General features: G+C 31.2%; 1 protein-coding gene across 4 annotated transcripts in view; it reads left to right on the forward strand.

Moving 5' to 3' along the window:
* Positions 1–1,494: 1,494 nt before the first annotated feature.
* The window catches only part of LOC129975111 (retinaldehyde-binding protein 1-like), a 248,683-nt gene continuing 235,755 nt past the window's right edge, over positions 1,495–14,422 (forward strand). For 2 of the 4 annotated variants that reach the window (XM_056088049.1, XM_056088046.1), the window contains exon 1: positions 1,495–1,648. The gene's annotated coding sequence lies outside the window, so the exon portion shown is untranslated. Of the gene's footprint in view, positions 1,649–6,516; positions 6,691–14,422 lie in introns of those variants that run through there. The other 2 variants (XM_056088051.1, XM_056088047.1) reach the window with 2 other exon arrangements.

Genomic DNA, 14,422 nt, shown 5'->3' on the forward strand with positions numbered 1-14,422 from the left:
TGAGATAATTATTTTGGTAAGCAAGTCCCTTTGTAGTGGTAGTTAAGCCTATATTAGCCTTCGATTGACGCCTGACACTTGATTCCTTTTATACCTTCTTTCCTTTGATTAAATGGAATTTTTGATGACACAGCGAGGCTCCTCCCGAGCATTTTCAATAATATATTACATCTTCATTAACTAGCGGAACGAATTACAAAGAAAAACTGTAGTTCAATGAAGCAGCAAGAAACATTCGTGTAGTGATTTGTTTGCATTTGACTGTTGCCATTCGATAATTAATAAATAATTATTATTTCTGAGCCACGTATGTCAACACACACACACACACACACACACACACACACACACACACACACACACACACACACACACACACACACACACACACACACACACACACACACACACACACACACACACACATATGCAGTTGTGTGGCCGAAGAGCGAAGACACTTTGAATTTTTTAAACACTTCGCTTTATTCTTTATTCCATCCCGGGCGGCATAATTTATGTACAATCAAGAAGCGATGATGAAAACTAACATTCGTTCACAAGTGATACACGAGCAACAGACCGAAATATTTTTACCGGTTTTTTTAGACTATGAGATTTTGCTAGGGATTTCTTTACATGTGCCGATTTTGAAAAGGGAATTATAGGTATCTTTTTAAAAGAATTTGTTTAGCTTGACAGATTTTTATCCTTCACTCGGAGCTTGAGAACCACCGATTTAAGTACTTTTACAGATCTTCTATTATATAATAAAATAATATAGGTGGAATTGGATCCGGAAATAAGAGAACATTTTAGAATGAAGTTAATATGGATTAAATTAAGATAAAAATTAAGACATTAATTAAATATTAAATATGTATTAGATTTATTATAAACGTATTTAGAACTCTCTTATTTCGTATGATTTTTCATAAAATGTTTTAAAGCAGTATCCCCCCTCCCATTTTTGCGATTTTTGTTTTGAGCTCCAAATTTTTTAGGAAATTTTATTTTCTATTATCTAGTATACTAATAAAAACACACTTTAAAAGTTTTTCTTTTGACTTCTTATAATTATTGTTTGGTAATATTTATTAAAAAAAGAATAAAAGCAAATCGATTCTGTTAAATATGGATGCGTAATTACTTGACAGAAATATGGATACTTTATAAAGATATGAAGTATTAGATTAGATTATGTGAACGTACATGGAAGAATTATTTCAATATCACGTTTTTATACTCATATAAATAAAATTGTTCCATGAAAATACGGCGAAAATACGAGCAATCTTTGCAGATGATTTTGATAGCTGTAGTGCGACTTAAGATGAAGTATTAGATTTCAAATTTATAGTTATTTTATTTCCCATTTTATGATTGGTGACGACTTGCACTATTTTATTTTTCGTTTTGTGTTTCGTGAGTTGATCATGTACGCTTTTTGATCTGGCAGGTGGTTTTTCTCTAAACTCAAAGCAGATCTTAGGCTGAGTGAAACCTTTTCGCCGGTCTGTTCTTTCCTTTTATCAACAGCTTCTTCATCCTTGCGTTTTGAAATACTTTGCTCATTATTTGTTTCAAATTTTGTTAAAAATTTATTTTGGGCTTTAAATGAGAGAGCAGGATTTCAAATTGGCCTTATTTCGTAAGTACGAACTTTCCTTTTTTTCAATTCCTACTATTAGCTCACACACACTCTCTCTCTATATATATAGGGTGTTCATTAATTATTTTCGGGGTTTCCGTACCTCATAACTTTCAAATAAAAAATATTACACAAAAACCGATTACGTAGTCGAAAATTACAACTCAAAGAATATTACGTGGCAACAATGCGATCTTAGCGCATTTGCAGTCTGGGTAATTATAACGTCATAAATAAAAATGGCGACCGTGCAAGAAAAAGCAATGTGTGTATTGTGGTTTTTCGAAACTAAATCAGTCATAACTACTCAACGTCGCTTCAGGACCACGTACAAGAAAGATCCTCCTTCGGATAATTCTATCAGACGCTGGTCAGCACAATTTCAGGAAACTGGTAGCGTTCTACACCGAAAGGGAGCGGGAAGACCGAGCACATACAACGATATGGAACGTTCTCCATAACCGCCTTCAACTGAATGCCTACAAAGTGCAAATATTGCAAGCTTTACATTTTAATATCATTAATAAAATTCTTTGAGTTGTAATTTACAAATGCGTAATCGGTTTTTGCGTAATAATTTTTATTCGAAAGTTATGAGGTACGGAAACCCCGACAATAATTAATGAACACCCTATATATATCTTGTTAAAATTTTCAATCGTTAATAAAATACTTTTTATTCATACACTCAAGTTCAAACACAATTTTTTAAACTTTTAGTGGATGGCACTTGATGTTAATACAGTTTTTTTTAATATATTGATTAATTAATTAAATTTGTCCAGTCATTTCTATTTGGTAGCCAAAGTCGCCAAATGAGTCGCCATATCATTGTATTATTTAATAAAAAGTAATTAAAAAAAATTTGTTGACCTAATTAGGGATTGACTTAAAAAAATTTTGTTTTATATATTACTTGTTCGTAATATGAAGGATTTCTTGATAAGACTTAAGATCAATGTCCGATTTCTCGCGAAATAAAATCGTGCCAACATCCCAAAAAATTCGCTATCTTGGATAATTACAGAAAATAATAACCCAAGGCTTTTAGGGGTTCAATAAAAAAAAGTGAAGATATCATTTGGGGAAAAATCGCTCCCCGGAAATTCAACTTATGCGAACGGACATTCATTTTCTTTTCTAAACAAAATTTCTTTTTTCTTTATCTGAAATATTTTTTTTCAAAACAACAATATAGTTCCATTTTTAGTGTTTTCGCGAATGAAGAAATATGAACACTAGTTAATTAATTAGGTTATCTATTGTATCATTCCACTTGAAGTTTAATTGGATAAACTTGTTTTAAGATGGCATCTACCCTCCCAAAACTCGATGGAACCAACCAGAATTCGAACACGCGTACGGTGCCTGTAATCGTATCTGTACACATGTTAATCGCGAATCGTTTAATCAAATGTTGAATGTTAAACATACTATCATTAGACATTGGCGCGTTAAAATACACATTACCTTATCTGTTTGTAAACATCGGAAAATAACACCTGATAATAAGAAATCCGGTTGATTCTGGATTTTTCATGTCGTGATTCTGGAGGAAATGAAAAATATTTGTGAACGATTGATTACGATAAAAATTAATAATAATTATGTTGCAGTTATTGCAAGAAACCGTAAATATGAAGATTTAGAAATCTAGAAGTTTGTGGAATTTAGTGGCAGCACGCGAGTTTAACGACACATGTTTGGTGAAAGACAGTACAAGCTTATTATCCGGAAATATTATTTCTATACTGTAAAGCATTATGCATTTATACAAGCGTAGCATCAAACCTTTGTACCTTTCCCTATACGAAGCATTTGGGTGTTCCATAAGTTTCTTTCCCATTTCTAATATGAAATGAATACACAATATTTACAATTTAAGATTTTATTTATTTTGTTATATAAAAATTCTTTTGCTCTATTACCTATTTTGCTCTAGGAAGCCTCTTTATGCTTTCTTTCCAAAATTGTTGTGTTTTGGACAAGAAATAATCCTCGAGATGCGCTTTTATTTCGCTGATGGATTTAAAGCGCTTATCGCGAAGAGAATTTTTTAAAGACAGAATGAAGTAAAAATCAGATGGAGCGAGGTCTAAAGAGTATGCAGGATGCCGTAAAACATCCCAATCAAACTGTAAAAGCTTCTCTCTTACGATTAATGCAATATGTGGTCCCACGTAGCCATGATGAAAAACAACACCTCGTCTGTTCATTAATTCTAGCCATATATATATATATATATATATATATATATATATATATATATATATATATATATATATATATATATATATATATATATATATATATATATATATATATATATATATATATATATATATATATATATATATATATATATTTTAGCTATAGCAGCTTTCAAGTGATTCAGTTGATGACAGTATTTCCTACAATTTATTGTTTCACCTTGAGGAAGGAGCTCGTAGAAAATGACGCCTTTCCAATCCCACCAAATGGACAAAAGAACTTCTTTGGGATGTAGTCCTGGCTTCGGATGCAATAGATCTTTGGTACGACTGAAACCGATGACATAGACGGCTAATAGATAAGCCTGCATGTTTGCACAAGCAAAGCCAGATAAGGCCATTCATAGAGCAATGAGAAAGAAACTTTTGGGACAATATATAAAAGGGAAGCCTTGCAAAAAATAAAAGTGCAATTTCCAAGTTTAAATGAATTGACACTTTTGAAGTCTTCTCGAGTTCGAAAAACTTATTTTTGGAATTATGTCTGTCTGTCTGTGAACACGATAGTTCAAAAAATACTTTAAACTAGATGGATGTTCTTAAGAAGAAATTTGTAGATTTTGGTCAGATTTCAAATGGTTCTCAAGTTTATCTGTCTGAATTTCCAAATACAGATGAGATCGATATTTAATATAAAAAATGAAGAGTTAGATTAATCAAATTTTATACACAGATTTAACATCTAAAGTGTAAATCTATATCACAATTTGTACTAATGTGACAAGGGTTTAACAGTCTATCGTTATTTTATTCAACCCTATAAATGCAATTGTTATGTTATTCTTCCCAGCCTTGATAGGAGGTGAAGAACCATCGAGTTCAAATACTCCGTTAACCGCCATCTCAAATCGGCATCCGCCTATCAGTCTGTACTTCGCACGCCACATGTACGTTAACGCGACAACTAAATCTAAAGCAATGACATAGATAAATGAAATTCACAATTTTAGTGCCTGATGAGTCGATCTTTATAAAATTTTTAATCAAATCTGTCCGAGGATTAAGTCTTATGCATGCGAACGGAATTATTCGAAAATATAACAATTTAAATAACTGGAGAAAAATTTAAATGAAATCTACGATCGCAAATTTCAAGTTATCATGCGAGAACATTATTATTTTTTTAGTCTTTTTTTTTGTCTTAATCAATTTAAGTCATTAACCAATATAAACCCGTTTAAAACAATCACCAAACTTCTCTATCGGTCTCTATCCCCCCCCTCTCTCTATATATATACACAATTTTTTTATACTTTCACCTGGCAAACAATGTTTTACAGCTCGAACCGATTTTGGGATGAAATAATAGCTATGATGTCATAGTTTTACGTCCACCTTTTAAAAACGCATTTGCTGTCAAAGAAGCATACGTAATAATAAAGCAATGCTGGCAAAAGCAGGTCAACCTTTTCAAAACGCATCTTCTTTCAAAGAAGCATACATAATAATAATGCAATACTGGTAAAAGCAGGTAAAAAAATATATGTGATTAAAAGATGATGATGAAAATGGCCATTTATGCTTTATTCATTGCCTACTCGATTTTGAGCTTCAATATTCATTGCCCACTCGATTTCCAGCTTCAAAACCTCCTAACAAAAACAACATCATGTTCTCACATGATAATAATTGAAATTTCGCACGTGATTTTGTTACTAAAATTTCAGGGTTGTTTCGAATTTTGATTTGAAATGGCCGTCGAAACGGCGCAGAGAATTCAAACTTGATTTTCTGTATCATATTACGAAGTACAAAAGGTTCATATGCGGGTCTCTAATATAGAAATTTGAATATTCGTTGCGTTCTCGCCCTTGCCTATGTATCTCAGAAATTACTTGTGGAAGAAGGATATTATCTTTATGTGGTAACACGCGAGCAAGTTTCGAGAAAGTCAGCTGATTATGTTCTAAGAAGCAATGTGGATTATAAAATAAAATTCCCATAAATGTGCTCGATATTATTTAAAATCGAATTCATAAATGTTTCTGAGAAACATAGTATTCAATTAAACTGGAGGATAGTTTAAGATTTCGCTAAATTTACATTTACGTAGCGTGCGAGACGGTTTCAGAGAGACCATTCCAGCTGATTTTATTGCAAAATATTCTGTAAATTACAAAATAAAATTCGCATAAATGCACTTAACAATATTCTGAGAAAATCCGTCAATATTTCTGGGAAAAACATGGGTATTTTCAATCAGATAGTTATTTCTTTAAAACTTCGTTAGATATACATTTGTTTCAAATCGTTAAAGCATTTATATTCTCCTTTAAAACTCAGCTCCTCGAATTGTTTTTTTATTTATTTTTTCTTCTTTTCCCTTGATCGTTGACTGCGCGCTGCAGACGGAGAGAAAAAATAAAAGAACTCCAGTGAATAAAAAACTTAAAAAGAAAAAGAGTTATAAATAAACAAGTGACAGTCTGCTAATTAAGGGGTTTTCTTGCGTCACCCTCGCCTCCGGAAGTAACAGTTGGTCCGCTGCGTACACGACTTTCATAGCGATAAACTCGCGTCCTGTGTCTTGCACGCACCAGACTCAAAACAGGCGACGATTTTTTTTTTTTTTAATGGTAATACGTAACTGACGTAAACAATAATGAACGTGCGAATGAGTTGAACCAAGGTTTTGTTAGAGAAAAAAAAAATGCCAGTTTCTTCGTGATTGTTTGTTGACATTTCTTTCTCGATTTTGATCACGTGACCCAATCATCCCTATATTCGGTCAATGATGACAAGGATAACGAGTTTTTTTAACTGATTTTAGAGGTAAGAGTTTGTTATCTGTATATCATTAATTGTGAGAGTGTGATGTTATCTGAAATAAGTATTGAAATTATTTTCTATAAGAATAATTTTAAGCTTTAATAAATAAACTTTCTCTTTATTTATATTATAAATCTGGATACTTAATAGCATATAAAAGTAAATAAGACTGTGCACTGATTTCTTTTCGCTTTTAATAGCAATTTTATTTCGCTTTTAATAAAATAAAAAAAATTATCTTTAAAAAATAGACTGTGAAGATTTTCTTTTCTATGCAGCATATAAAAATTTTCTGAAAATATGATGCAATGAAATAAATACATAAAAAATAAGTGTACTCTGCCATAATATTACGAAGTGAAATAAAAAAAAAGCTATAGCAATTTTTACGCTGTAATATATGATAACCTTAAATTTATTTTTACAAAATGTTATATGAGAAGCATTTTGTATAATTTTATATGAAGAATACCGTGTTGTACTTTGATCATATTTCTTCTGTATCATTAGTATTTCTGTTAAGAGATAACCATGTTCAAATGACTTTATAAAACTACATTAGTAAAACTTAATTCCGGATTTTCAAATTAAATGATGAACGTTTCAGCAGCAAAACGTGAAATCCAATATTCTATTCAATGTATAAACATTTTTAGATTCAGTGTGAAATTATTTGCACTAAGCACACTTCCTAGACATTCTAAACATTGCCAAATGACAAACTGATAAAATAACAAATAAATCGATCAATATTTTTTAGAAGAAATAAAATTAAAAGTTATTCAAAACAAAGTTCTATTCAAAACCTTCTTGATGTAAAATGTTGGATCCTATTTTATTTCGTTTTCTTTAATTTCTTATTAAATTTAAATAAGGTTTATACAAAAACAGACTTTTTAAAAAACCGGTTTTAGCTGGTTTTCGAATTTTTGTCAAAAAAAAAAAAATAGAATATTGAAAATATTTTATTTGATTTATATAAAATAACAAAAAACGAAATCGATATCAAAATCAAAGTCAATATATATATAAAAAAATTAAGAATTACATGTACATATTATTTACAAAAAATAACGAAAACAGAAATAAAAAACAAAACAAACTTCTTTTTTCGTACGTTGAATGAATAGCAATTGCTATTCCATAGAATTCCCAGGTATTATATACATTGTGTAGGAAAAGTATATAACATATAAAAATTATTCTTTTTTATAATAAGCCAAAAATGCCTAGGCATTCTGTGGAATGCTGGCATCTGATATATTATTGGTAACTATTTTATGCTTAAATCGTGTATATTGTTTTCTCTACTTGGAAGTATTTCAACGGAATTAATTTGAGTGGCATTGCAGAAACTGCGTATGCGTTTTAACGCGAGTTCGCAAATTGTACAGACTAAGTTTATGGCAAAGGATACCGACGTGCTCTGATTGGTTTAAGCCTTGGCATCTTTTTGGCAATGTTTTGCCTAAAAGATGCCATACCGCAATATATTTTTATAAAAATAAGTAAAATTTGTGAATCTATCCCCCCCTCCTATTTTTTACGGTTCACATGTAATATTAATCTGGAACGCATATACAGCAGAAAAGATCAAATCCTGAAACCTAAATTCAGGAAATATTAAAATTACAATTTATTAAAAATATTTTTTGTGTGTGTTTCTTCTTAATATTATTTTTATATAACTAAAAAAATTAGGAACGAAATCACATATTCCGTTAAAGCTTACATATTTATACGTTTTGGGTATTAAATAATCATCTCCCATATGTAGTTGATGGGAAAGTAACAAACGTTCAGCAACAAGTTTCAATGACTGCATAAATTATCTAATAAAGACATGAAAATAATACAAGAATAAGAATTATTTAATTGCTGCATCATATGTTGAGTAATTACTTCCATTTAGTTTTTATACTTCTGTGCATAAACAACATTAGTTACTTGTATTACTAGTATTATTAGTAATATTTATTATTATTACTATTAATTAGTATTAGTAGTATTACTACTAATATTTAGAGAAAACAATTATATTAATAAAAATTAGATCGTTTTGATATTCACTCGTATCTTCCATAAAACTAATGAAAGATACAAGGTTTGAGCCAAATAAGCGAAAACTACACTATTGTGAGTACAAAACATTGCCAAAAAGATGCCAAGGCTCAAACCAATCAGAGCACGTCGGTATCCTTTGCCATAGACTTAGTTTGTACAATTTCGGAACTCGCGTTTTAACACCCAACTGCACGCTATATTACGTTACTCTGTGACGTCACATCTTTTTGTTGCCAAAATGTTTGTTGAAGCTGTGTTTTTGACACGTATCACGTGAACTTAAATAAGATGAGACTGATACAGAAAATATTAAATATTTAATTTAAGATAATTAAAAGTATAATTTTTATAATAATAGATTTGTTTTCTTCATTTATTTTGCACAAGTGGGCATTAGACATATTAAAAATCGTCTACAAATTAATTTGGGAAATGTCATCCTAAATTACAGTTGAAAATAAAGCATGATCTTTATCTTATTCTGAGAATCATTTCACTTTTAATATCTCTCAGTGAAATTCGTGAATTACCGACATGGCTAACAAGTGCTGTTTTGCCACAATTGTTAAGAAAAGTAAACATTTCATTGCACGTTATCATCACATTTCGAAAGTACGGATGTTTATTATCCTCAGGAGTTCAGCCATGAATATCGTTATTTTTCTTCCATTTAAGCGTGGTTTAACCTTACCGTTTTATTGAATAAAATTACCGACATCGTATAAATTACCGAATGAATAAATGATAAAAAGAACTAAACGAGGAAAACTCCACAAACTCCGAGCTGTCGGAACCAGACATCTGACGGAAAGTACGCGCGAAAATTACCAATGCCTTCTAGAAGAGTCCACGTTCAAGGATGATGGTTACGAGATGCACAATCTCAAAGTGAGCATCTACGAAGAAGAAAATTTAAATCGGCTTTTTTTAAATACGTGTTTGTGTGAGTGTTTTCAAACGTTCGCCTACACGTCAGTGTAGGATTGTGTTCAGTGACCTTCTGGAAATGGTTTTAAAACATTATTATTTGACCAGCCATATGCTGCCAAAAAAAGGAATGTAATTCTGAGGTCAATTTTTTTAAGAAAGAAAAACTAGTGTGTAACTTTTCATTTTATTTAGAATCAAGATTTTTGAGACGACTGCAAAAGTTTTTATAGTATACTGAGCATTTTTTTAAAAGAAACGTTTTCGTATATATATAATGCGAGAATATTTCAATCGTTAAAAAAAGTAGAATTCGATATTTTAATGTACCTTAACGTTTTAGATAACGCGGAATCTGAAAAATATATTTTTGGAAAAAATTCGACTTTGAGACTTCAACATTATAGATATCACGGAATTAAAAAAAAAAACACGTATGTTTTGAAAACATTCGAATTCTAGATTTTAACGGATTTCAACGTTTTAGACATTAGGAAATCCGAAAAACATACTTTTGGAAAAAAAAAAATCCAAATTCGGGATTTTAATGGATCTCAACGTTTTAGACATCACGGAATCCAAAAAAACATATTCTTTGAAAAAAATCCGAATTCGGGATTTTAACGGATCTCAACGTTTTAGACATCACGGAATACAAAAAAAAAAATATTCTTTGAAAAAATTCGAATTCAGGATTTTAACGGACCTCAAAGTCTTAGACATAGCGGAATCCAAAAAATATATTCTTTGAAAAAATTCGAATTCGGGATTTTAAACGAACATTTTAGACATCACGGAATCCAAAAAACATATACTTTGAAAAAGTTCGAATTCGGGATTTTAAACGAACATTTTAGACATCACGGAATCCAAAAAACATATACTTTGAAAAAGTTCGAATTCGGGATTTTAAACGAACATTTTAGACATCACGGAATCCAAAAAACATATACTTTGAAAAAGTTCGAATTCGGGATTTTAACGGATCTTAACGTTTTAGACATTACGGAATCCAAAAAAACATATCCTTTGAAAAAAATCCGAATTCGGGATTTTAACGGATCTTAACGTTTTAGACATCACGGAATCCAAAAAAACATATTCTTTCAAAAAATTCGAATTTGGGATTTTAACCGAACATTTTAGACATTACGGAATCCCAAAAACATATTCTTTGAAAAAATCCGAATTCGGGATTTTTACCGAACGTATTAGACATTACGGAATCCAAAAACATGTTCTTTGAAAAAATTCGAATTCGGGATTTTAACGGATCTCAACGTTTTAGACATCACGGAATCCAAAAAAACATATTCTTTGAAAAAAATCCGAATTCGGGATTTTAACGGATCTCAACGTTTTAGACATCACGGAATACAAAAAAAAAAATATTCTTTGAAAAAATTCGAATTCAGGATTTTAACGGACCTCAAAGTCTTAGACATAGCGGAATCCAAAAAATATATTCTTTGAAAAAATTCGAATTCGGGATTTTAAACGAACATTTTAGACATCACGGAATCCAAAAAACATATACTTTGAAAAAGTTCGAATTCGGGATTTTAAACGAACATTTTAGACATCACGGAATCCAAAAAACATATACTTTGAAAAAGTTCGAATTCGGGATTTTAAACGAACATTTTAGACATCACGGAATCCAAAAAACATATACTTTGAAAAAGTTCGAATTCGGGATTTTAACGGATCTTAACGTTTTAGACATTACGGAATCCAAAAAAACATATCCTTTGAAAAAAATCCGAATTCGGGATTTTAACGGATCTTAACGTTTTAGACATCACGGAATCCAAAAAAACATATTCTTTCAAAAAATTCGAATTTGGGATTTTAACCGAACATTTTAGACATTACGGAATCCCAAAAACATATTCTTTGAAAAAATCCGAATTCGGGATTTTTACCGAACGTATTAGACATTACGGAATCCAAAAACATGTTCTTTGAAAAAATTCGAATTCGGGATTTTAACGGATCTCAACGTTTTAGACATCACGGAATCCAAAAAAACATATTCTTTGAAAAAAATCCGAATTCGGGATTTTAACGGATCTCAACGTTTTAGACATCACGGAATACAAAAAAAAAAATATTCTTTGAAAAAATTCGAATTCAGGATTTTAACGGACCTCAAAGTCTTAGACATAGCGGAATCCAAAAAATATATTCTTTGAAAAAATTCGAATTCGGGATTTTAAACGAACATTTTAGACATCACGGAATCCAAAAAACATATACTTTGAAAAAGTTCGAATTCGGGATTTTAAACGAACATTTTAGACATCACGGAATCCAAAAAACATATACTTTGAAAAAGTTCGAATTCGGGATTTTAAACGAACATTTTAGACATCACGGAATCCAAAAAACATATACTTTGAAAAAGTTCGAATTCGGGATTTTAACGGATCTTAACGTTTTAGACATTACGGAATCCAAAAAAACATATCCTTTGAAAAAAATCCGAATTCGGGATTTTAACGGATCTTAACGTTTTAGACATCACGGAATCCAAAAAAACATATTCTTTCAAAAAATTCGAATTTGGGATTTTAACCGAACATTTTAGACATTACGGAATCCCAAAAACATATTCTTTGAAAAAATCCGAATTCGGGATTTTTACCGAACGTATTAGACATTACGGAATCCAAAAACATGTTCTTTGAAAAAATTCGAATTCGGGATTTTAACGGATTTTAGCGTTTAAGACATTACGGAATCCAAACAACATATTCTTTGAAAAAATTCGAATTAGGGATTTTAATGGATCTCAACGTTTTAGACATCACGGAATCCGAAAAACATACTTTTGGAAATATATTTGTTTATCAGTGAACACGATAAAACGCCTTGGGTTAAAGGAATGAAATTTAGGATTGAACTTTGCACCAGATTTGTGGATCCCTATCAACATCGCAGGAAATCAATTTAGAGGAAGTCTGTTTGATCAGCTGTCCAAATACAAGTTACAACGATAGCTAGAGAATGTAAAGATCCAGGTAGATAAAATTTGGTATGTAGATAAAGCACTTAAAATTTAGATTCACATTAAATTTAGAAACAAATTCTTTAAGAAGCTGACTATCTGTCAGTTTGTGTTTATATATATGTATAAATAAAATATGGACATTAATTCGGACATTTAATAATCAAAAACAAAATGACTTAAATTATATTTGGTATGTGACTGTGCAACTTCACCTTTATGGCAAATTTTGAATTCATTCGGTTGGGAAAAGGCATCAAATGTGCAGAAATTTTCCGTAAACATGATACACTACTGGTCAAAAGTATTGCAAGTTTGAGAAATTTCACGTTTTTTCAAGAATAAGCCCTCACAAAAAGTAATATTTTTTTCATTTAAAGTGATATATTTTGAAGTCACTGTGTTAAATTAGTTTAAAAGCAAGATATAATTCAGTTGCTGAATAAAAAATATATTTAATTTCAAAAAGAATAAAACACAAACAAAATGTACAAGTTATCTGCATCGGAATCCATTCTGGTTCCCCGGAATAAAACGAAGTAAAGAAAAAATTTCAAGTTCTTTTGATCAGAAAGAGTTCAAGTTAACTGAAAAGCATTTAATATTTGGTTGGGCCGCCTCTGGCTTTGATCACAGCAGCCACTCTGTTAGGCATAGAATCCACAAGGTTTTTCAACACTTCTTTCAGTGATTCATGGTGCTAAACTTTAATTATTGTTTTCTAAAGTTCTCGTTTTGTTCTGGGATGATTCTCAGTTATTTTATTTCCCAATATACTCCATAAATTCTCAAAGGGGTTTAAAATCTGACGAGTTCCCTGGCAATGCGAGAACATTAATACCATGTTTTGCAACCTAAAGTAACCTAAACCTAATCTTAATCTAAAATATTGAATGTCTCGATATAGAGGTCAGAACTGAACTGAATCGAAACTTAAAATTTATTGCAAAATTTGTCTTATCTTTTTCGATATATGGTAGGGTGCTATATCTTGCTGAAATACCGATTTCTTCCTTGGGAACTTGTCACGAGCACTACGAAGCAATTGATCCATCAGCACACCAACATACTTGTCACCATTCATGGTTTCCTGTGCAAAATGAAGTCTTCCAGCTGACTGATATGACAAGCACCACCACACCATGAAGCTTTCTGGGTGTTTTGATGCACGAACCAAACATTCTGGCCTCATGCTCTCCTTTGTTTTACGCCAAAAAGGACCAGACCTGGCAGATATAAAGAAAAGCGGCTTTCATCGTTGAATATAATATGTCTCCATTCCGAAATACTCCAATTTTTGTGCACCTTGGCCTACTCCAATAATTTTTTCCGCATTGCTTTTATCAGTTCTGGATTTTTTTATAGATACTTGTGCCTTGTAATCAGCTTCACAGAGCCTCTTACGAATTGTTCTGCGACTGGCAATGACAGATTCCGTTCTCTTGCAATTGTAGCAGAACTTTCAAATCTATTTTTGTGGCATAATCGTGTCAATGTAGCATCAGTACGTTTAAACGATAACTTCGTACGACCACTTCTAGGCTTTTTATCTACTGTTCCTTCGGTTTTGAATCCCTTTATGAGGCGTGAAAATAGTCGACTGACTGAAGTCGTACCGATGAGCAATTCCTAACATTTGAAGTGTTTTCTTGATACCTTAAAATAACAGTTTGGAACTTCTCACGAGTTAATTAACATATTTTAAAAAGAAATGAACTGTTTAAATTGAAAAGC

Source organism: Argiope bruennichi, chromosome 7 (genome assembly GCF_947563725.1).
Source record: "Argiope bruennichi chromosome 7, qqArgBrue1.1, whole genome shotgun sequence".
Taxonomy (NCBI): Eukaryota; Metazoa; Arthropoda; class Arachnida; order Araneae; family Araneidae; genus Argiope; species Argiope bruennichi.